The sequence below is a fragment of the Pinus tabuliformis genome, chromosome 3_1, assembly GCF_031772625.1.
Source record: "Pinus tabuliformis cultivar Carrire ecotype Pingquan chromosome 3_1, CPIR1, whole genome shotgun sequence".
In the NCBI taxonomy this organism is placed as follows: Eukaryota; Viridiplantae; Streptophyta; class Pinopsida; order Pinales; family Pinaceae; genus Pinus; species Pinus tabuliformis.
Window position 1 is genome coordinate 280,642,877 of NC_142301.1, and position 26,223 is coordinate 280,669,099.

Consider the following 26,223-nt stretch of genomic DNA (forward strand, 5'->3'; position numbering starts at 1 on the left):
GAAAATTTGTTCAAATACGCATAAACCTCTGATTGAAGTCTTTCACTTTCTCTTTTCCCTCCATCTTGAGGCTTCCCAATTCTTTGAGTAGCATGGCTGGGATCTTGTCATCAGCAAACTTCTTAAGGAACATACGTTTGAAAGAACCTCAATTTTTTATGGAGTTAGGTGGAAGGTTGTGATACCAAGCAGTTGTGCGCGCGTCCAAGGTACATGGGAACAATCTACATGTTACGTTGTCATAACATACCTCAAGGGTCTGGAGCTGTAGGTAGAAGTTGTCTAAGTGGTCTTCTGCCTTCACCGTGCTATCAGGGTTGAACTTGATGTTCATTCTCTCCGCTCACTTTGACATTTTGTGCAGAATAACTGGGAGAGTCAATGGTCCTTGAGTCATCCATTCAAGATTTGGGTGAGCCATCTCTTCGTCTTCTTTGTCCTCTTCCTCTACTTTGAAGTTTGATGGTTCCGGATCTAAGTCTGTCGGTTCGTCTCCACGTCCACCTCCTCTACTGTCTTCCCCTCTGCCTTCTATATCGGAGTTCGATCCCAAGATCACAAGGGTGCCTTGTTCATCTTCAAGGAAGATTGGAGGTTCCTCTCCGTCTTCAATAGCTTCTTCTAGACCTTCAAGAGTGACAAGGACTACTTCTTCCACCGATGATACAATAACTCCTATGGGAGTGGCTTTTGGCTTCCTATATGTGTGTGGAAGATGTTGTACGCCTAGGATCAGTCTGATTGCTTTCGTGAACTAGCGAGTGATGGGACAGACAGAGAGAAGGTGTTGATATGAAATCTCGTGTTCAATTCTGGGAGGTGAGGAGTAACCAACTGCAAAGTCGCATGTAGGTGAGAGGGAGTGCGAATCACTGCCTTGACCAGATGGTTGATGAGTGAGTGTGAGGGGAATTTCAGCCATGTACAACTCGCTGCCCTTCTTCTAGCACCAAAATTTTGACGGTGCTGGACCTGCCAACATTCAGGGGATCACCTCGGTATGAAGTCCCAACTAAACCTCACACCGTTTGGTGTGGGAATCCCATCCGGTATGATGGCTCGGTTGCCATTGTCTTAAGGATTTGCCTCAACTCTTGCTTGTCAGCACAGGAGAGTGGTTTGGTTTGTCTTCGGGAAGTGAGTTTCACGTGCCTGGTGAGTGTAAGTGTACTCGTGTCAATGGTTCTTTCACTATAAAATGGGGAGATGGTGAAAGTGAGTTCCAGGTTGGATGGGATGCAGTCCCAACTCGGCTAGGAACACACAACACAACAAGACATGCACAACTTCCGGAGGAGCAGTCCACACAGATGTGGCAATCACAACATACAAGGTAATATAACATGTACATCACTCAACGGATCAATCCGAACGAGTGCAACGGTTGTTACAGCAAGCTTCATGTGAAAGGTTTGTCTAATGTCCGAGAGAGCAGTCTACACAGGCGAGACAGTGTTAACAGCATATACAACACATTTTCATTAATAGATTATGCATTACAACAAATGAACTAGTTCAGATGTAGAAAAGAAGTTAAAGAAACATGCATTACAAGTGTTAAAGATCAGTCTTACAACATATACAATACATGTGTGAAAACGTGTTGGCCTGTAGCAGGCTTCTGAATTAAGTGAAAATTCCAAGACACATCATTACACCATACATCACTAACCTCGAGTGCGAGGCGTTGGAGCCACTGCTTACTCCTCAAATAAAACATTACAGACTCTCCTGGCTATGTGGGAGGAGCTGAGATGAAAAGTCCTTTGCATGTACAAATGAGGGGGTATTTATAGCCAAGGGTAAAAATGACTCTTGTGGCTATTCGACTACCCTCATAACCGCTTGACTTTCATGACTTTTCGATTTACATGACTCTTTGTTCATCAAGTGGGTCTCTTGGACTTCCACATTACATCACATTGATTGACAACATAGCCCATAGTGGAGATGTGGGCGACACGACTCATGACATGATTCGACATGACTTGACATGACAGTGCTGGTACATTCGTGCTGCTGCTAGAGTGCATGTTGCGTTACAGTGTTGTTGGGTGATGGATGTCTTCATGGTGTATCATAGCTTCACCTTCGCATGGCAAAGTGTGTGGAGACTTTAGTGGTCCTTGGTTAGCTTAATGAAGCTTTTACATGTTGTTCCTTGCTTGCATGTTGGGAGGCTTGACAGGCTCATTTGTTCGCGAAGGTGCATGTTCATTGCGTTCGTCCGTTTCGCATGCATCGTTCGTTCGTCCGTTGGTGAACATGTCCTTCTGCATGTGCTCCCTTCGTTCATCCCATTCGTCATTTTGCCATGTTTTTTGGTGTACCTATACCTGCAGTCACTCATGTCGAGACGACATCAAATCCAAAACCTCCTAGTCTACCATGACACATGATCATTTCGAATGCAAGTGACCGAGAGAGGCGACATGGTTGCAAAGCAGAATGGTGGCTCTGGCACTGCCAATGAAAACTACACAAGAGTCACTGAGTGATGGAGACAAGCAATCTGAGTCGACAGTGACTGTCTGCGAGGTCTGGCTCGGTTGGGAGGCAAAATTGCGCAAATTTTGGGAGGAACAGTCCGGGTTGTAGGAAGGTAAGGCAAGGACGTTCTGTGCATTTTTTGGAACGAACAGGCAGCGGGGGTTGAACAATGAGATTTGCGCAATTTTCCAGAGGAACGGGTCGGGCTGCATGAAAGGTCAATAAGCAGAAATTGTGCAGTTTTTGGGAGGAACTACCCGAGAGACTGGCAGCCAAAACTGCGCAATTCCCAGAGGGAACTGGTAGTTGGACGCTGGTGTCACTGGCAACCAAAACTGTGCAATTCCTAGAGGGAACTGGGAGTTGGGTACTCAATCACTGGCAGCAGAAACTGCGCAATTCATGGAGGGAACTGGCAGTCTGCTACTAGGAGCTGCTGACGGGAAAATTGCACTGAAGCTAGGAAGCTAGTCTGCTGATCATCTCGGCATAATTTCTGAGCTGAGTGGACTACTAGACAATAGAAGGCCTACTCATGAAAATTGCGCAATTTCTTGGATGAGCAGTGGGTCGACTGTACGGATGACTTACTAGGAAAACTGAATTTTCTGAAGGAGACAGTGGTGGGCACTTGGTGTCTGTCCGGCCTGTCTGTGCAATTTCCTCAGTCAGTTAAGCGAGTAAGGTCAGTGGCCTCTGTGCAATTTTTGAGGGGAGTCAGTCCTAGGGTGACTGTCGGGTCTGAATGTCCGGGTGGCCAACATGAAAGTTGATTGAATTGCTTGCGGGTAGCGCAGCTTGAAAATACTAGCTTGGTGCTTCTGTGTTGTTTTGCTTGATATTCGATCGAGTTGATAGCGAGGTGATGGTATGGCTGATAGAGGGGAGTCTGGTCGTCAGAACTTCAGCAAAATGACTAAGTGTGTGAACAATTGAAAGATACATAGCTTATCATACAACACACTCACAAGACTCGACGAAGAAACAACCCAAAACATCCAGACACACATGTTCAACATGACTGACTGACGTGCAAGTGACAAGCACAACACTTGTGATTGACCGTTCATTGATCGAGATGACGCTTGTGCAACAGTGAATGTGACTCCGTATGTGAGTCCGACAGATACTTTCATAGCGAACACAACAAGCACATACGAAGCGAAGACTTTGAGCATAACCAGAACATGGTCGCAAGCATGACTTAGACACCAGCATGCAAAAATTTGAATGAAATGAACAAACAAGGCAGATGCAAAGACTCACACGAACTCATGGAGTGAACCCGAGTGTGTGCAGTCATCAAGCGAAATTCTCAAGGGAGGCAACGAAATTGGTGCAGGCCAAAATTTTGGAGGGTGGTTGTAGCCGCTACAACACAGGAATAGTCAACCTCAAATCTGCCAATTAATTTTTGAGTGGGAAGCTTACTTAAACCAGCAGGCAAAAAGAACCAATTTGGATATGGAGGAATGGAGGGAGCTTGTGCCAGACCTTGGCCATTCCAGAGGTCAGTCCTCTCAATTTAAACAAACTGTTTATCTTTATTGGTTGATGAAGAACATCGTGTCCAAGGCCATGAAGACATCCTCCGCTGACCCTTCCAAGACTGATACAGAATTCCAAGAAATTCACAAGGAATTTAAACTCATTCAATTTCGGATTCAACAATAGAATGTCCATCTCAGTCGCATAGAGAAATACATTCTATTCTCTCGCGCATTGAATTGCCAGATCGAGTGCAAAAGATCCAACGCCTATGGACTCATCCGACGAGTAGTAGTATGACTTGCATAGTTTGGTTTTTTTATTTTTGCTGTGTATAAATAAATGATTTGCAGACTTTGATGTTTTGTCTCAGTTACCTTGTCACTAGGAGGATTAAGGAAAATCAAACCTATATAGCTATGATAGATAATCTTAAACTCTTTTGTTTTTGGATGACTTATAATGTGGTAATGTGGCCAACAGACTTGGTTTCCCAATGGGCAGGTTGAGGTCACTTTACAAAATAGATATGGATGTAAAACCTGCTTGTTTTTGTTGAAAATGAATGGAAAGGATCTGCCAAGCTTACTAGGTAAAATAAAAAATAAAAATAAAAACTAATGTTTGGATTTAATAGTTTAATTCACTTTCTAATTTAACTTTCTATTAATTATTAGGTAGTATGTTGTATACATCGGTGTAGATCAATCTTAACCTTGGATCTATCAAGCACCAAGAGGGATCAAATATCTTAAGTTGCAAACATTTCCTTAAGTTTTGCACTCAATAACAATTATAGAAGAGATATTCCATTTTTAAGGGTACTTTATTGAAATGATTTTTTAACTTTTTTCATAGAAATTTAATAAAATAATTATAATAAAATTTCAATATTTCATTTTTTTAATTATATTTTCAATTAAAAATGGATTTAATCGTCGTAAAGAAAATTCAATATAAACATTAATAATGATATTTTAATATTTCATTATTTAAATTATATTTTTAATTAAAAATGAATTTTTGACTTTTTCATGGAAATTTAATAAAATAATTATAATAAAATTTCACTATTTTATTTTTTAATTATATTTTCAATTAAAAATAGATTTCATCATAAAAGAAATTCAATACAATTATTATTATTAATGAAATTTTGATATTTTATTATTTAAATTATATTTTTAATTAAAAATGAATTCAAATTTTATTCCAAATTTGATAACAGAAAAATTACAATTTCCACGAATCTAATTAAAAAAAACTTCCCTTTTAGGTGTAATTTGGAGAGGTGGTATTTTGACTTTTTGATGGATATTTAATATAATAATTATAATAAAATTTCAATATTTCATTTTTTTTTTATTATATTATTAATTGGTTTAAATCCATCTAATGTATTTATGAAGCACAAATCAAATTAATATTTTTAAATATTACAATTTTAACATGGAAATATTTATGTTTTTTAAAATTTTAATATATCCATACGATATGTTTATTTTTTTCAAAGATTTGTTTTACAAATATTTAATGGAGTTGTCTTTAGTGCTATTTTTTGGACTTTCGAATCCACTGAAAAATTTGATATGAAATCTTGATTTGTATTATTTAAATTGGTTTTTTCACTATATATATGGATTCAACACCTTGAAAGTGTTATTTAAATTGGTTTTTTCACTATATATATGGATTCCACACCTTGAAAAACCCCTAGGGCACTTCTATTGTGCAGGGTTACCCATCAAGCTCGCGATTTCAATAAACATGCCAGATTTAGAGAAATTAAACCAGAAACACTTCCCAAAAGTCTTACTAAAGACAACTAGATATTTAATTAAAAGAAATATTAAAATATTTTGGAAATGGATTTTCGATTCTTTGTGTTGAATTAACCTTTTTCCTTTAAATTAAGAAATGGTATTGGTTTTAGTGAAGAGTAAAGATGTTTAAAATTTTACTTAATTTGAAATTTTAATGTGGTAAAAATATTTGTTGAAGGTAAATTTATGATCTATTCAAATTCATTAGCCAAAATTATTTTTATTATTGTTATTTTTTATTTATTGAAGACGTGACATACTTACACATGGCCATCAAACTGAGTTGTAGAATGGGCATCTCGGCTCAATATTTATTACCACGCTCACCTAATAAAAAATGGCCATGGGTGGAGGGCAATACTAATTAAAATGTAATATTATTACATTTTACTCAATATTTCCTCATCCTTTTACCTTTACAAACTACATGGATTCAATGCCATAATTTTCTATAGCTAATTATGTATCTAAATATGTTATATTTCGCTTTCACAGGAATACCATAGATTCTTAAAACCATGGGTCAATACCATGAATCATTTTTTATTTTTATATATCCCTCGTACTAAAAAGTAATTTTTTTTTTTATTATACAACTTGGGTGGGCAGAGTATGTGTTTCCTCCTAAAAAGTCACAAGTTCAAAACTAGAGTCTGCCTAATTAGAAATGGATTTATTCTTTTTAAAGCAACTCAATATTATTATTAATTAAAAATAGATTTATTTTTCTTAAAACAAATCAATATTATTTTTAATTAAAAACAAATTTATTTTCGTAAAACAACTCAATATAATTAATATTAATGGAATTTTGATATTTCATCATTTAATTATATTTTTAATTAAAAATAAATTAAAATATTATGCAAAATTTGATAACAAAAAAACTAAAATTTTCTTGGTTAAAACCTTTAACTATTAGACTTTGAAGAATGAGCGAAAATGGTGAATATTACTAATTAACATACATGTGATGTTCCCAGAAAATTGTAATTATTTTATTTACCGCAGTAAAACAAAAACTAGATCTTATTATTATTATTTGAAATTATGCATTTATGATTTTACAAGCTATGAATGAAACAAATATAGAGTGTTAACAAATCTTGTAACTCTCACATTCAAGAAGTTAGGTAAGATAGTTACCTAACCCTAACTACTTCCCCGAATATGAATTCTCCAAGAAGGGGATCGAGAGAGTGGTTGTTGGTACTTGAGATAATGAAGGAGAAAAGAGAAGAAAGAGGAATGTATGTCGTGCTCAATATGAATTCTCCAAGAAGATGATCAAGAGGGTAATTGTTAGTACCTGAGATAGCAAAGGAGAAAAGAGAAGAAAGGGGAATGTCTGTCGTGCTGATATGTCAGACGGTTTGTTGATATCTCAGACAGTGCGAGAGCTAAGTCTGGTGGAGACCAGATAACTGTAGATACTAAGACTGATAAGTCTTACAAGAAGGCATCTGTCTTGTGAGCAAACGCTCGAGGGGAGGCTTGGACCTGAAGGCAAGTCTCATGGTTGGGAGGATAAATCTGATAAATTATAGTTGTGACTTCAACAACTGACTGTCATAAAGACTGAATCCAGGTAAGTATTTAAATTGTTGTATTTATTTTGGTTATGAAACTATATAGGAAGAAATAAAAGGTTGAAGAATATTAATTCTTGAACCAGATAAATATGTGGCCTGTAGACACTAGAGTGGATTGTATTCTATACGCATATATATATATATATATATATATATATATATTGTAAGGAAACAAAAGATAAACTTTGTAGCAAAACAGAAAACCTTTGAAGCTGGAGAACAATAAGTGGATTTCCAAGTGACATAGGAACTTAAGAAGGAAGGTCTTTCTTTAGATAAATTTATTTTAAATAAAGACTGCTAAACAATAGCTTTCTGAAAATGGTTATGGACAGTTAAATACAAGTGACTAATTCAAGTAATTGCTCTAACCTGAAGAATCATTGTATCAAACAAGAAATAAACTAGTGGGCCGAGTTCAATGGCCTCAAACAGTGTAAATGTTGAATGCAATCAAATAAACAAATACTTCAATAATTATTTTTATAAGCTTGTAGCAGTTCGCCAATATAGAGTAAATGATAGGGCAAGATAGCCACAAGACACCTGTAGCATAAAAGGTTGAGAACCCTCCTAGCTTAAAAACAAGCTTAGCAAAGAATGACAAATTTCGATACGGGTCGAAACTGCTCCTATGGAGCTAAATCCTATATCAGAGCACCGAACCATAATTCCAGAATAAAGGAAAACTAAAATTTATATTTCCAAGGGAAAATCCCACGAGATCAAACGTATTAATTCAAGAGACAGAATTTCGACTGAGATTTATAACTCAGAGACAAAGTAAGCTAGGCAACCATGATCTCTCGAATACAACTAAACGAATTCAAAGGGGCTTGAACAACTAGAAATCATTAACCGAACAAGTAAATACACAACGAAAGCTTGAAACTGGATATCATTAATTGAAGAAGTAAATACACAGCGAAAGCTCGAAACTGGAAACACATTAACTGTGCAAACAAATTTACAGTGATAGTTCATAAAGGAAAAACCCATTATCTGTACAAGCAAAATTATAACGAAAAGCCAGAATGGCAACTTAATAACTAAACATGCGATTTTACAATGAAAGTTTGGAGCTGGAACTTCATAACTTGCAGCAAAACAATAACGCGTTCATCTAGGGTTTGGAACCCTCAACAAAGTAACCTCATGGGGATTAATAAATAAACTTCATAATAACCCTGAGGAATTCTCTTAAAAGGAACCCTCGCTAACTATACTTTGCTAAAATAAATATAACTTATTACATCGACGGAGGCTTGCCTCAGAAGGGCGAAGCTATTCTGCATACCCAAAGAATTAACAGAGTAATAACATCATTAAGTCTGAATGCTATAGAACTAGGCAAAAACCCTGTTGCAGGTGCTCTAGAAGAGGTGAAACTATACTAAAATCCATAACCGAGTCCATTAAAGCTCTGCCACCTATAGGCTACCAGAGGAAGAAAGATTCTTTCACATACCCGAAGAAATATCTGTGTCCAGAACACAAAGCCATGATAGAGCTCCAGAAGAGGCACCTTACAATGCTACCTAGAGCGCTGAGGTGCCTCTGGAGGAACTGAAACAAGTTGTTATGCTCTTGACCTACGAGAAAATTCTAAATACCAAATATGCGAAGAAATACCACCCAGAACACAGAACAAAATGAGAAAAACAACAAATATTTTATTATTCAGAGATGAAAGCAATGTTCACTTGCCTCTTCGAGGGGCAACCTCTAGCAAAGCAGAGCCCAGTTATAGAATAAGACACGACATTCCTCAATGGGGAGTCTCTGTCCTTTATATAGGATTCATACATACAATACCATGGGTCAATACCATGGTTCTCTCAGTACCATCTATCTAATACCATGGCCCATTTGCAACTAACTGTGGTCTCTTTCTTAAATGCGGGCCAACCACTTAAAATTATTAATACGGGCTTTATTGACTCTTTAACTAACTATAACTATGACTCGACCCTATTACATAAATAAAGGGTGAGGGTTGGACCCTAACACAAACCAAAGGAAAGAGTGTTACCTTGACAACAGAATAACGAAATAATAATACACTAGAAGAAAATTATCAAAGAAATGGTGAATACCTATTAGGGCCGCACGATAGGAGGAATCTGCAGTTGAAAAAGAGTCCATAAGCCATGCCTTAGCCACAGAAGCGTAGCATATGGCAACTGTGATGAATCCATGGAGAAAGTAAATCACCGGAAGGCCAAACCCAGCACTGTATTTCCCAAACAGAATACAATAAAACTCACCGATGAACAACCAGAGCTATTAGGAAACCTTTGTTGTTGGATGAGTTCAAGCGCGGAAGACCGTCGATGGAAACAATGTAAACCTTGAAACGGGAACTATAAACTCAAAATGGGAACTCTAGCCAAAAAACCCAAAAAAAAATAAAAAATAGTGCTAAAAACGAAAAGTGTGTATACTAGAACGATGTTTTTATTTTTTAAGCGTCAATTTTGAACATGTTTTAAAAATGGCAGTGACTACGAAATTTACTATGAAATTTTCGTGCAAAATATAGCTTCAAAACGAAAGTGATGATACTGGAACAATGATTTTTTTTTTAGGGTCAATTTTCAAAATTTTAAAAAAATGCTAGTAAAACCAATTTTTTATGTGTCAAACAAAGTTGTTTATGAGGAAAAAAACACATTAATGTTTTTGGTAGAATATCATTTTTCTTTCCTACGTAAATTCAACATGTTTTCAACCATAACATGCTAGATACAAAAGAAATTGAAATTTTTTCAACTATAAAATTAAAAAACCATGACATTATGAACAAATTACATCACTAAATGAATTCAAAAGTCATTATTTGTATATTGAATAAAACATACATTATATCTCTAATTTAATATTGTATTGTAGATATTTTAAACAATAAAATTTATCATAATTAAGACATATAATCCAACAACATAAAAATGCCTCATAACTTCTCATTTAACACCATATGGAAAACATTAATTTTATTTGAAGATACAATGCATACATCAGTTATATAAACTATCTTAAACAATTATTCAAAATCACTCATATTTTCTTGCACACCATCAGAATTCACATCTTTAGATGAGTGACTGGATGCTGACGAAGATGTTCCATATTCTTCTCTTTCATCAGCTAGTGCCCCATCTGAGTACACATGCATGCCCAACATTTCAAGTTTCAAAATTCTTCTAGATCTACCACTGGTTTCAGCAGACTCCCATGTCAACAACGTTCCTTTGATAACAGCCTTTTCAAATCTCTATCGTCTTGAAGCGAAGAGTTTCTCTCTTTGTTAAATTGAAGTCATAAACAAGTATGTCAACATCCTCCAATTTTAATATGTCTGTGCGGCGGCGATTTATATTTTTCCCTTTCTTTTTCTCTCTCCGCCATTTTTTTGTCAACTACCATCTCTGGCTTATACATACCATTGAATGGGTGTGTATTTGTGGCATACCAATGTACTTCAACACTTGTAACATCCTCATTTTCTATAAAGACCTTTATAACTTTAGCATTAGCAACCCAAAATGGATAGCCATTGGGATCTCCATTGCTAGCATTGCAATCATGCAACCCTTCTTAATATCCTGTATTGAACCCCTATAAAGGTCTTCCATGGCTTCACATTGTGCACGAGATCTTCTGGAACCAATATATATCTCTCTTTCCGCTGCCTGTGAAGAATTAAATACCTTGAGATTGTTGCTGTTCAACAATGTTTACTTCCTCATGTTCATTAGACACATTTTGTGGCCAAATAAATGGATTTTTCAAAGGTATATATTCATTTGTTGTTGTTGAAATGATATCACTTTGATTATTGAAAAATGACTCCCACCAAACTGAATCAACAATGTCAAAGTACTCATATGTATATCTAATACATTTTTTAATTTCTTCCAGGCAATCAGAATAATTTATATCTCTATTCTGTCTGCGTGCATTCTGAACTTCACCAACTGATTGTAATAACAATATTTTTGATGTAAATATTGGATGATCTGGAATGAACTTCAAAAATTTCAAACCTGATGACGGTGCCCATTCTGTAGTAGTTGAATACTTCTTGCCCCATATTAGTGTTTTCCCATCAATTTTTTTGATACGAAATTGATGTTGGAAGCTAATGTCATTAAGTTGTTCAATGCATTTTCCCTCACCATATGATCCCAAAATAAACCTTCGCATGTCAACAGTTTCTTGCAACACATCAAAAGTAGGCTCTGGCATGTATGATTTCTTAATACATTCAATTAGTGATGGCAAGCTCCCAACTTCCTTCCTCCTCAATGTGACTGAAAAACGACTGAACATTTGATCAATATGGTCATGAGTGTACCCAACAAGAAGGAAACCAACCTTTACCTTTTAAAAAAATTCTCAATTCAACAAGCATGTTTAGATATCCAAAAACAACCTGATTTTTGTTTTCACGGCAAGTGTTGTCCAATTGTAGATACAAAACTTTAGGAAGATTACCATACCAATGAGAAATCACATCATGACTTATGGTTATGGTCAGATTTGCATCATTATGAATATTTGGAGCTGTGAAGTACACCCTTGGCAACATTTTCCCATTGAAGACCATACAACCGACCAAGTGAAACTAAATAAAATTTTCCTCCTGTAAATTTTTGGGTGTGCGAACAAAATGTGGTAAAAGTGTTTTTTTCTAGTCCATACCCTCAATTATCAAACCCAAATATTTATTCAGATTATCATAACACTTCTTTCGATGCTTGTACAACTTCTTCCTTTCGTTTGTTTGTTGTTCGCGATGCTCCTGAAGTTCTTTGACAATTAAATCTACACAACATAAAAGAAATTCATTAAGAAATATGTTTTTATAGTTGATGACTATACAATTTTAAAAGTTGAAGTTATGAATGCTTACCTCTTTCTGAGCCTTCACATTTGTCCATTTTTTATTTAAGAGAAGCACATGTACTGCAAATCCCCATCCTTGTCTTCTTAGGAATACGGACATTGTTGAATTCTTTCTTCCATACCTTCACAAAATATTGATATGTAATAAACCGGCCATGTCCCTCAGCACCTTCTGCATATTCTTTGTATAAGTTGTAGATTTCTCGTCTTGAAAAATTATCTGGAATATGTATTGTCTCTCTATTTGGCATACACTCTCCATGCTTTGAAAATAAATCTTTCATCCATGACATTGCAGTATTTGATAATGGCCCAAACTGTCTTTTATGACGTACTTCTGAATAAAATGTGGGATCATTTTCCAAATTTTCTTGAATTCTCGGGAGAAGAAAATTCCCAATCGAATGAAACATTTTGAAAGCTTTTCTACACATAAATAAATTCCTAATATGATAATCATAACCTGACAATGTAGATTGCATGCACCCAACTAAATATGAATTTTGCATGCTTTTATTCATTGACAAATATCTCTTCCTGCTTTCTAATGCAAATGTGAAATCCATATGTTTCAAGCAATTTTTTTGGCAACATTCACTTGAAATGAGAGCGCTAATAGAACTTCTTCTCGTCAGATATTCTGCTTTACCCCTTGTATAACTAGAACAGCTTGCATTGATACGAAAAGGTCTGCTCCTACTCCTCGATACAATATTTCTTGGCAACATCTCCATCATTGGATCATCATTTGTATAAGGATTTTCATCATCATTAAGAGGAATGTTATCCACACTATGATCAGCTGTGTTTTTCAAATATTGACTTGGAGGATATTCTTCATCTTCCCCTTCTTCAGTGCTATTGTCATAGTCCTTAGAATTCGGACTGAATGGAAAATTGACTCGATGTTTAATGGATATTCTTCCTCATGTGCACTGTCAGTGCTACTCTCATAGTCCATAGAATTAGGACTACGTCGAAAATGTGACTGTTTACTTATTGAAGATGATACATCCTATCCTTTGTCACTGCTACCTTTATACTCATTAGAATTAGAACTAAGTGCATCATCCTGTCCTTCATCACTGCTGCTCTCATAGTCCTTAGAATTAGGACTAAGAGGACACTGTGACACTCTATTCTTTTGAAAGTCATCATCACGCTCTTCATAACTGTTGCTCTCATAGTCCTTAGAATTAGGACTAAGTGGACACCGTGACACTCCAATCTTTTGAAATTCATCATCCCGCTCTTCATCACTGCTGCTCTCATAGTCCTTAGAATTAGGACTAACTGGACACCGTGATACTCCATACTTTTGAAATTCATCATCATGCTCTTCATCATTGCTGCTCTCATAGTCCTTAGAATTGGGACTAAGTGGACACTTTGACACTCCATTCTTTTGAAATTCGTTATCGTGCTCTTCATCACTGCTGCTCTCAGTCCTTAGAATTAGGACTAAGTGGACACTGTGACACTCCATTCTTTTGAAATTCGCCATCATGCTCTTCAAAACTGCTGCTCTCATAGTCCTCAGAATTAGGACTAAGTGGACACCGTGACACTCCATTATTTTGAACTTCACCATCATGCTCTTCAAAACTGCTACTCTCATAGTCCTCAGAATTAGGACTAAGTGGACATCGTGACACTCCATTCTTTTGAACTTCACCATCATGCTCTTCATCACCGCTACTTTCATAGTCCTCAGAATTAGGACTAAGTGGAACCTGTGACTCTTTATTTATTTGAAATTCTCCATCCCCTCTTTCATCAGTGCTGCTCTCATAGTCCTTAGAATCAGGACTAAGTGGAAGAATTGACTTTCTATTCATAGTTGAAGAATTCCCGCTATATTCATCAATATGAATAGAGTTGTTACGTGATGAAGATGTTGATGGTGTATAAATCGAAACTTCACTATCAGAACAATCCATCCCTTTCAAATAGAAGATGTTGAATGATACAAATGGAGAGTCTCCTAAGGATATTATATAACTTAAAGAATGAAATTTTCCCTCCAAAAATTTTCGCAAAAATATTTCCCTCCAAAAAGTTTGTTAGATTTATTTACCTTCATTATTTTATTCTACAATTTATAGAAAAATGTAAATTAATTTTTTTTAAGAAATAAATCACTAAAATTAAAATTGTAAACTACAACTTCTACATTAATTATTTTAATAGTTAAAGTATATAATATTTACTAAACAATTGAATTTTTTTAAAATTTTTATAATATACTCAAACAAATTAATCCCACATTCAACCCGTTGTAAAACAATTCTACAATATTCGCTTTATAATATTTTAAACAAATTATCCCACATTAACCATACAGTAAAACATCTCCGTAATTTCACTTATATATTAAATTTCATTATCACTATTACTCACGTCACATCCAGGTTTTCTGAAGTTCGTTGAAAGATTTGTGAATTTGTGGAGTAGCTATATTGCTACAACAACATATTCAAACGAAGAATTCTCGCAATTGAAAGGTAAGTTAAATTTTTTTCTTTGAAAATTTTCATATTAAATTAATTTAATGAAGAATTTTTGTTTTTAAATTAATAATTTTTCTGAACCAAAATAACAATTGTGTCCATCGTGAGCATGGTGGACCCGACTAAACTCAGCCGCCCAATAGCCGTGGGTGGGCCGTCGTGGTGTCGTGCGGTGGGCGGGGAGGTCGGGCGGGGTGTGAGGGCATGGGGGGGTGGCGTGTGAGGGTTGCGGCGCCCACCCCAGCGACTCGCCCACCTGTAGAATCGCCCAACCCCCGCGGCGGCGGGCGAGCTGCTGGGGTGGACGCCGCAGCTCGACTCGCCCCTATCACCAACCCCCCACTCTCGACACTCTGACTTCCTTCAACCACACCCCGTGCCCTTGCCTCCTTACCCCCCCTCCATATCCCCACATGACTCATCAACACTCCCATCCCTACCCGCACCTGCCCCCTCACCCGCACACCCTCCCCACATGGCCACCCTCTCCACCCCCTCACACTCACCCTTCCGCCCACCTCAGCCCCCCCTCACTCTCCTCACCCCACCCCTTCTCCCCGTGCCCACACCCCCCTCCCTCCCACGGCCTCCCCACACCCCCCTCCCTCCCTGTGCCCTCCTCCCCCTCTCCACCCACACACGACCCCCACACCCCCCACTCACGACCCCTGCCCTCCCCCCCCACTCCCCACTCACGACCCCTGCCCTCCCCTCACACTACCCCCCGCTCCCCCCTCACACTCTCACCCCCCTCCCGCACACTGCCCCCCCGTCGCCCCCTCTCCTCCCGCCCAACCCTCTCCTCCCGCCCAACCCTCTCCTCCCCGACCACCCCTCTCTCCTTCCTCCCTACCCACTCCCCCATCGTCCCCCCTCTCTTCCCTCCTTCCCTCCCTCCCGGCCTACCCCCCTCCCCGTACCTTCCTTCCGCCCCCTTCGCCCCCCCTCTCCTTCCTCTCCCCCCACGACCTAACCCACCTCCCCCTCCATCCCTAGCCACTCCCTCCCTCCCTCTCTCCCTTCTCCCACGGCCTCCCCCTGAGGACGATGAAGTTGAAACTGACAGTGAAGCATCGCCCCCCTCTCCTCCCCCCCCAACCCTCTCCTCCCTACCCACTCGTCCCCCCTCTCCTCCCTCCTTCCCTCCCTCTCGACCTACCCCCCTCCCCGTTCCTCCCCTCCTCGCCCCGCTCCCTTCGCCCCCCCTCCTTCCTCCCCCCAACGACCTAACCTACTCCCCCTCCCTCCCCCTCCATCCCTCCCCACCCCTCCCTCCCTCCCTGCTCCCACGTCCTCCCCCTGAGGACGATGAAGTTAAAACTGACAGTGAAGCATATGTTGCCATTACTGAAGATGACATTGGAATTGAGAAAAGTCGTAAAAGACCAAAAGTAAGAATGCCCAAGAATAAATCTGTTGAGAATGTTATGACAAAGAAAAGTAAAGTTGAAGATTTTGAAGTAGTCATTACCAGCAGTCAAGAACCTAGTGAAACTTCAAAAGAAAGCAGAGAAATCATTACACCAAAAGCTGATTTAGATGATGGCATTATCAAAACAAAACAAAATGCCATTCGATAGAATTTGACAAAGAGAAACTTAATTGATGGTGGTCGTACATTTCAGCTTAATGTCAAACAAACCTATAAGGCAAGTGAAGGACAATGTCAATATCAAGTCAGAAAGCCACATCATCTGCATGTTCACAACTTGAAGACATTGATGAGATACAATCCATACGTTCATGTGGTTAGTTATGTGCTTCTTGTTGATCCACTTCAAGTTCCCAACAAAGAAGCATTTGGTAAGTCAAAATGTTTTGAATACAATTATTATGTGCTTGGGGGGAACCATTCTATAGAAGCTCAAAGACAATTGATGGAGGAATATCCTAATAACCCACGTTTTGAAACAATGAAATGTATCATTTATGCTGGTTTAAATGAAACAGAAGCAAAGTTAGTGGCATGGGATTATAATTCAGATAATGAATATAGGATGTCTATGACTTTCATCCAAAGGATTAGATTTATTCATAGTGAATTTCAAGAAAAATGTGGTGGGGATAAGATAAATGTTACTGCAGATTTCAGAAAGGAATGTTGTATGGAAATAGGCTATCAAATTGATGAGAAAACCAATTCAAAAGGTGGAAAAGGCAACAAAAATAGTGATTTATTCAGAGATGTTGATAACATTTTCCAATTGGCATTTAGAACTAGAGATGTTTGGAAGTTGATTGATGAGATTTTTAACATGTGGGAAGACATTGGCATTAAAAACCAGAGGGTCAAAAAGTCTAAGCCATTGATATGTAGCAACAGTAAATCAGCCCCTAAACTGAAACAATTTCTAGACGATATGACTATCATGCCTTGGAGGGCAATGCAAGGAGTGAAAGATGAAAAAATTGTCAAAACAATATTATCTCGTGTGAGATCAGGGGAATTACCATTGGAAGAAATGTCTGAAGAATTTCCAAAGTAAGTTTGTTGAATTATTTTTATTTATTTCTAGATTATAGTTATCTTTTAAATAAAACATGTTGTTCTTTGTAGTATTTGTTATACATACCATTATATTAACTTTTTCTTACTTTATCTATGCAGTCACAAAGTTTACATGAAAATTCAAAAACAAATGGTTAGATTGTTGAATGAAGATAGTTGGGATGATGTTGTATGCAACTATCCAGATTCAAGTTCTACATCAACATTAAAAGCTTTTTATCTTGCATTTAAAAAGGTATCTTGATTTATACATTCATTTTTATTCATCTGTGTACTATTTTTAATTTATAACTTACACATATATTTGTTTATTTTATAAAAGATGAGGAATGAAGATAATGGAGCACCAGACAGTTTCAAGACTTTTATTCAAAAAATAAAGATCGAAAGACTGAGGAAGCAACGTATTAAGAATGTTGAACTTGATCCAACTCTTAATCATTTTATTTGGAATGGGCTAGACATTATTCAATATCAAGTAATACAAGGCAACTGTGAAGACATTGCTGAACTCATACCAAAAAGGGATTATGCCCTAGTTATTGCAGATATTCCCCATGGTTTCAATATTCCAAACATTTACTATGATAGTGACCCTTATACTTATCAAGCTTTTAATTAGTGGTTGCAAGATTTGTAGAAGTGACGTCATCACCATTATGGAGATTTGTGACATTTCATTTAGGCACACAATTGGCAATGATATTGTCAAGCTTAAAGGGGAAAAAAATTCAAAGATGCAGCTTACATGGTAAGACGTTTAAAATGTATATTTGATTAATGTTGAAAGATTCATTTATGTACAAGTTAATTGAACTTTTACTATTTCATGTTACAGGCAAAAGTCAAATCTTCTTAACAATGAAGATCAAAAATTTATAAATGACTGTGAGTTCATTCATATTGATAGTTGGGCAAAAGATGATCGCCATATGTCTATGATTTTTAATCAGGTGGACGGAAAGAATCATAGCCAAATACTGACTTATGATGTTGTTGTGAGAAAACTAACATATGAAGACAAAGAAACAAAATGAGAGATAGTTAACATTTATCAAAAACCACAATTATTGATTAACTATCTTATAAACATATGTTCAAATGAAGAAGATTGATTCTGGATTTATTTTTTGGCTCAGGTAAGTTTTATTATATGGAATTGAATTTCAATATGTTATTTTTTTAATTAATATGTCATTGTACTAATTTACTTCATTATTTTTTTTGTGCTTGATAATTAGGTACAACACTAGCATGCTGCCTTCAAAAAGGAAGAAATTGCATTGCAATTGAGAAAGATCCATTACAGTGCAATTTCATTCAGCAAAGAATTAATGCTCTTCAATTTCTTCCAAATGCAATGCAAGAAATTGAGTTGAAGAAAGGGGACTTTAGTGAATCACGTGTGGCAAAAAAGGCAAAGGAACCCCAACCACCATTACATGGAATGTTTGGAAAAACATACATTGGAAGATTCGCAAACATCAAAGATCCATTAAAAGACGAAAATGAACAAAATGAAGCAGAAAATATTGTAGAAGAAAACAATGATGAAACTCTAGAAGACGAAGAGTTTGGATTACGTGACAGTGTTGATTAAATTTAAGTTATGCTTGGAAATCAAGCTTTGCAATGTTTTGACTCTGACATTTTATGAGAAGAATAATCAATCAATTAAGGTTGTTATGTGTTCAATATTTGTAATATGTGATTTTCGCATTGATTTTTAAGTTAATCATTATTTTTTGAAAAAAAAAAATGATTATTATTATTTTTTTGACATGAAATTAAAAAAAAAAAAAAAAAAACAAGCAAACAAACAAACAAACAAACTATTATTTAACCATTTTTAGTTAAAATTTTCATATAAAAATTGTGATTTTGACATGTCAATTCTAGCAAAAAATTATCAAAATGTGTATTTTTTTGTTATATTTATGTTAAAAATGGTTATTTTTATGTCCATTGTTAAAAAATATTGTTTTTAGAAACAATTATTTCATGTGGACTGAAAAATTAATTAAGGATGTATAAATATGCAGATTATCGAAAATTCAAAATATCGACTTTCTAATTTAAAAATGCAAAACCATAAAAACCTCACTACAAAAAAATTAAAATTAAAATAAAAAACAAGAAAATATGAAAAAAACGACCACTTCAAAAACTATCAAATTTAGAAAATAATTATTTACATTTCATACAATAGAAAATTTAAAGTCAAAAAATAGGTCTTTTAAAAAAAGGGTGTGATACAAAATACTCATTTTTTTAAATCAGCATGAAAATCACTACCATTCTAAAACGTAATGTACATAAAAAAATTAAAGTGTCAAAAACTATGCTCTAAGAAAAACGTGTGTTCTGCATCACCCCTTTTCAAAATCAAGTCACTTTTTTGCTATCTCTACGAAACGGGTAACAATATCAGTTCTTGTTTCAAAGTTTACACTGTTTGGAGCGAAGTTGCCAAGGTGGGAAGGACAAATGGGGAGCAGACAAAGGGTTTCCCAAGGCCCGCTCCCGTCGTCACTCGGGAGCACAGAGGATTATAACAGTTAAATAACATCCGTAGAATTAACTTCGATAATCCAAACCATTGTGCAGTGTATTAAATGCCGGAATTAATGTATAGATCATGGAGTTAGTGTATTCGTAAGTGAAATGGATACGATTTCCGTATGTAACATAGTTATGTGAACCAATTTTAATATAGTTCCACTCCATATGGGTACAATAAGTCTCTGCACCTTCCAAAGTGTTGCAGAAATATATGGCGAGTAGACCCCTGACAGCACAGTTATTGTAATTTACCGATACATCTACATAACTCTCATCATATTCTACAATTCAAACGCTCATGTGTGCTCACAACCAATAGTTTCAAAAAACAGATTGAAAATGTCGTTTTCTAGGGATCCAAAAACGTCAAGAAAACAAGAACGAATTTGAAAAACATTTGCAATCTGTTTTCTACATATCCAAAAAAGTCAAGAAAACAGGAACGAATTTGAAGAACATGGGTATTTCGACATTTGTTAGTCTCATTCAGAAAACGATATTGTCATATGATTTCGCTAAGAAATGCTTACTTAATGTTGTTAAATGCAGCGATTCCTAGTTTTGTTAGACTTTAAGCTTTTGTGGTAGTTTTCTGGAGTAGTATGATCCGGATTATCCACAGTGTTATGTTCATTATGTCGACGTTTCGAACCGCAAAGGGGGTCCATCATTAGAACCGAAAATGATAGATTATGAATGATAGTTTTGAGAGAAGAATCTTCTGACCAAAGTATATATAAACCTAAAGAATGATAAATTTTAGTAGAAGCCGACTAGTTCAAAGAGTAACCTACATATATGAATTATTTAATTTTTAATTATTTTAGTTTTAATTATTTTAATTTTATGCCAAATAAATAATTAATTATTAATTTCTAATATGAATTAGTGTATACTAATACAACTATTTAAAACTAATGAGAGATTGAATAAATAAAATTATTGTAATAAGTTTATTTATATAATGTAATATGATTAGTTTCTAATTTTTATTTATTATTTATAATAAGTTTTTAATTTTAATTAGTATATATTTTTATTTTGAATTTTTCTTTATTTTTATTATAATTAGTTTATTTTAATTTAATTAAAATCAAATTTTATTTTTATTTATTAATAAATTAATTAATTAATTAATCAATTAATTAAGCTATTGAATATTAACATGATGAGATATTTTATTCCTATTTTATTTTATTGATTTATAGATTAATTTTATTTTATTTATAGATAATTAAACCCTAAGTATCTAATTAATAAAGAAGTAAATTATTTAATTAATTTATAATTTTTTGTTTTAATAATTTAATAATTTTTCTTTTTCTCTTTCTGGAAATGTTAATTTTTAAAACTATTGTTACTATAATCTATAGTCACTAAAATAGATTTTTATTTTGTTATATTGGTTATTGTTAATAATAATCATTTATTTATTTATTTATTTTAAGATAAATGGTTATTATGTCAAATAAATAATTATTAATTCCTAAAAAAAAAGTTATCACTAAGACAGTGATCATAATATCATTTGCCCCTTACCATTATTAAAAGACTCAACAGGATTACGACAAACTTCATTTGGCCAGGTATGAAATATCAGAGAAAACTCCACCTTGCTAAGTTGGAACATCTCACTCTCCCCAAGCTAGGGTATACTAAATCTTAGAAGATTTGGCTGGGCTCTATTGCTCAAATCTATGTGGAGAGGAATTTTCGGTGGCGGTACCTGGGGCACAATAATACAGAGCAAATATTTAAAGAACTTCGATTTCTCTATCTAGATGAGACGCGGTCAGATCGGGATCGCTACTAGATCTGCGATTTGGCTCAACTTCATTAAAATCCACCGCTATTTCTTTATGCATCTGGCATGGAAACTAGGTACTGACCAATGTATAGTCATCGACCTGGATCATATACTGGGTATTGATGCCGCCTCCAAAATCTCTGAAGATCTCTTACATTGTTTAAATAGCCGCGAAATTTTTTTATGGCAGCAGGTCATCTCATCATCGCAAGATTGCCAACCTATCTAGAAAAGGGCTTTGGAACTACATCTAGTCAGGCAATGGGTGAGAGAATGGGAACAAATTAGCACTAACATGCAACTTGATGGAGTTTGTCGTGTGGTGGATAGGGACTAGATTGCTTGGAAGGGAAAAATGAAGGATGGCAATCATAAGGTGGCTGACACATTTTTCTCTTCGCTAGCAGAAGACATTACAAACTGAGGTATGTTGGTTCACATACTACTGGAAATCCAATTCTCCCATTAAAATTATACTTTTCCTTTGGCTGGTATGGAAAAATAAAAATCTTACATGGGAAAACAAGTAATCTTTTCACCTTTCATTCCTTTATGTGTGAATGTAAATGTATCACCTCTATCTCTTTTAGAACTAGTTTCTCCTTGAGTGGGTTCTCGAGGAGTATGAGAGGTAACACCAGACATGGCCAAAATTTGTGGAGCAGATGGTTGGCCATTTTCTACAAGGGTTTTAAGACTGACATAACCTTTTGGTAATCTCAAGCTTTCAACAGTAGGAAAAGTGGTTAGCCTCTCTCTCATCAAATCTGTTTTTTCTCTGGCTAACATTATTCCCTTTTGTACCTTCTCAATCTTAGCAGTATTTATGTTATTAATGCTTTTGAACAAAATACTTCTAAGACCATCTTTTAGTTCATCTGAACTGGAAGAAAACTTCAATTTTGAACTTGAAAGATCTACTTCTCTATAATGAGGTGGAGACGCAGGCTGTGGTAATGCATCTCTTAAATGTTCAAGGGACCTGAAAATAATTCCCATGTTGGAATTGATATCATTCAATTTCTATGTATGCTCATTCTGTATTCCCAAACATTCATTATAACCATTGTGCATTTTCTTTATATGTTCTTTAATTTCTAGCACATCTTTGGCTATGTCATCTATATTTTGCAGCATACAAACAATCTGATAGTTTGTATAATTATGCATTTTCTCTATTTCACTCTGATCTGCATCTGACATGTTTTTCATCTGTATCCATTGGAAATCTAACTTTAGAGTACCATTCTTGAAATTTTTTCTAGAGTTTGCAGGCTCTAAATATCTTTCATTAATCTTTGCTGTCAGATCATATTGAGCTCTAGGAAGACTAAAGCTTTTGATATCAGGCAAGACTGTTTCATGCTTTTGATCTTCTAGTTGGAAACTTGAAGATGGACCCGATACACAGAATTGGCAGTCATTAGATTTATGGGACAGAGGTTTCTTTTGGTCTCTTTTGGAAACATAATATGATGGTGGAACTGGAACTGATAAAGGTATAACTGGAGGAGGTATTACTGCTTTTGTACTGTCTCTGCTTCCTAAAAATGAAGATCTATCTAAGATAGTCATAGATCTGACAAGATGGGGGCTTGTGAATTTGAGACCAGAAGAACCATCAGAATGTTTGACAATAGACAATTGTCTAGGTTCTTTTGATGTTTGCAGTTGAGGATATTTTTGTGATAATGGAATGTAAGTACTATTCCATTCATCAGGTAGAGTGCATTTTGCAAATCCTATCTGTAAGGGGGTAGTATTACCGGGACCAACTATTACTCCTTTCAAGGCTCTTGAACACAATTTTGGATTGAGTGGAGGCATTGTGCTGGAAACAAATCGAAGACAAATAGAAGAATGAAGCTGAGCGATTAAAGTTTGTGGGGCGACATTGAAACCATTGAACTGAATATAGGCATTCAGAAACTCATTTATATATGGGTCATTCAAAGAAACTTGATATCTGGGAATTACAGAAGACCAGACAGGACCATTATTAAGAGGACTCTGGAAACCTCCCAACAATGCATCATTAAAATCATTCATTCTGGTATCCAGGACACAAGTTAGGCAAGAAGCATTTAATCCTGGTCTGACAAGAGGATTAATCCCGAACTGAATCATGCCTATATGAATATATTTGAACCCATGCTCCAAACCCCATTCAATATCTTCTCTTTTAATTAAAGGAACCTGGTAGACTTTCTGATCAGTAGAAATAGGAATATTTACAGAAGTAAAGCGAAATAACTGAGTTGCTCTGAACTGAAAAGCAGGGATCTTATATAACTTGTCTACTTCTATCTCTGGCAATGTCCAATTTGGCTGTGGCTCAAATTCTTGAACTAAAACTTTTTCATCATATAATTTTTCTTCAGAAGTTTTGTTCATATACTTATTCAGAAAAGACCATCTCTTTTGCTTAGCAATTTTCCTATCCTCGGGTGTTTGAAGAACAAATTCATTCAAAGAACCAGCCATTGAGATTAAATATAAGTATGCACCTGAACAGAGGAGAAAAAATCTTTGTGCTCCAGGAAAGCAAACACGGCAGTCCGTCGCCTCAAACGCTCTCAACCAAAGCCTTATCGCCGACTTCAACTCATAAACAAAGGCAGGGACAAATACAACTCAATGGGAGAACCAGATAATTATGAAAACTGCTTGGACAAAGAACCAGATGGCTTCCCATATCAGCTATTTGACCATATCTCAGAATGTCTAATATGGTGGAGTAAACAACAATCTACATGGCGCAACATCCCCCTATACTTTTCTGGGAGGCCTGGAAATGGAGAGACAAGATTATTTTCAACAATCACAGGATTTCTGAATTGCAGGTTTTGGAACACATCAAATTGGCGCTCTCAACTGGCACTCTACAAGGTAAAGGACTGAAGGATACCACTAGTAAACATACTGGCCCAAAGTTAGTCTTCTTGGCTGGCTATTTTGACAGAACTTGACAAAGGAATAACTGTGGATGTAGTTTCTGGATTGCCTTTTCTCCGAAACAAGAATTTTGGGTACACTGGGGTGCTGGCCACGGCAAGAACACAAAGGCAGAAGTAATCGCACTCTGGGGACTTCTATGGTTCTCTAAATATCTGAACATCCCAATATTGCATATATTTGGGGACTCCAAGATTCTCATTGACTATGTACTGGTACGGGCACAAATTTACCAACCCACACTCCAAGGATGGCTTTGTCAAGTTCGACAACTTTGGATTTCATATAAGGGCTCATTGATTGAGCAAATTGGAAGGGAGTATAATCAATTCACGGACAAACTCTTGAAGAGGTAGGTTACTTCATGAGCAGGGCGGGTTGCACATTGTGATCAAGATGGAGGAACATGTTTTGGACACTAGGGTGATGCCCTTTCCTGGATAACTTCTACTTTTGCAAGAACTCTCATATGATCATAATGGTGGCATACCACAACGTTATTTGCCCGTGATATAATATGTTGGTCAAGGTTAATCATATATCTTTTTCATGTTTTTGTTATATTGTACATATATACTCTTTGTATATGCTTAGTTTGCAGATACATTAGTTTTGCTATGTTTCTGGCCATGGAGTTCTATAAGTTTGGTTATGCCAGTATATCATTAATATCAGACCACACAGATAACATTTGATGATATGTATACATCTATATATTTCTATCTCCATCACATATGTATCTCTCATATGATGAATATAATGCTTTTAATTTTTAATACTATTCTATTATATTTTCTCTATTTCGCTGCTTTTTTTCTTGTTTCTCTTAGGCTCCCTTTAGGTTTTAGTTTTCCCTGGCTGACTGAATTTTGTTTGCTCTCCTATCATCTTGTACTTATTCCTTCACTTAGGTAACTTATTTCCAACAAACTGGTCCATATAATAAATTTTGTTATAAATTAGAAACGTCCATCAAAAAAACGTACACTGTGAGTTAGTCTATGATGGTCTATAATAACAACAATCATAGTGAACTCTTACATTAAACGGCCATCACAACTATACTATGATTACCTTAGTGGGCTCTTTCGCCCCTCGTTACATCTGTCAAGAGGATTACAATACTTTCTTGATTCTGGATCAATTTGTTGATTTTCCAAGAAGCAATGGTGTCTAAGACTCTCCTCTCAAAGCCAATATGCCAACGTAATTCATGACATGAGCAAGCATTTTCAATGAATACAAATCTCAACGTCATCCTTTTATCTTACTTTGTGACAAGTAAATTGTTATTAACCTCATTCATAATCCAATGAATCATCACAAGGCTTACCACATTGAGATTCAATTACATTACATTCTACACCTCCAAGCTCAAAGCAAATGTATACCATCTTTATTCCTTCCCCAAATCAACTTACAAATATTTTTACCAAATCTTTTTTGAATTCACCCCATTCAGGGTGGTATACCAGAGTATGTACAACTTGGACACAAATGTTTATAAATGACTAAAAAATAAACAAAAAATAAGAGTTCAAATCCTAAATTGATATTTAGAATTAGCAAATACTTTCAA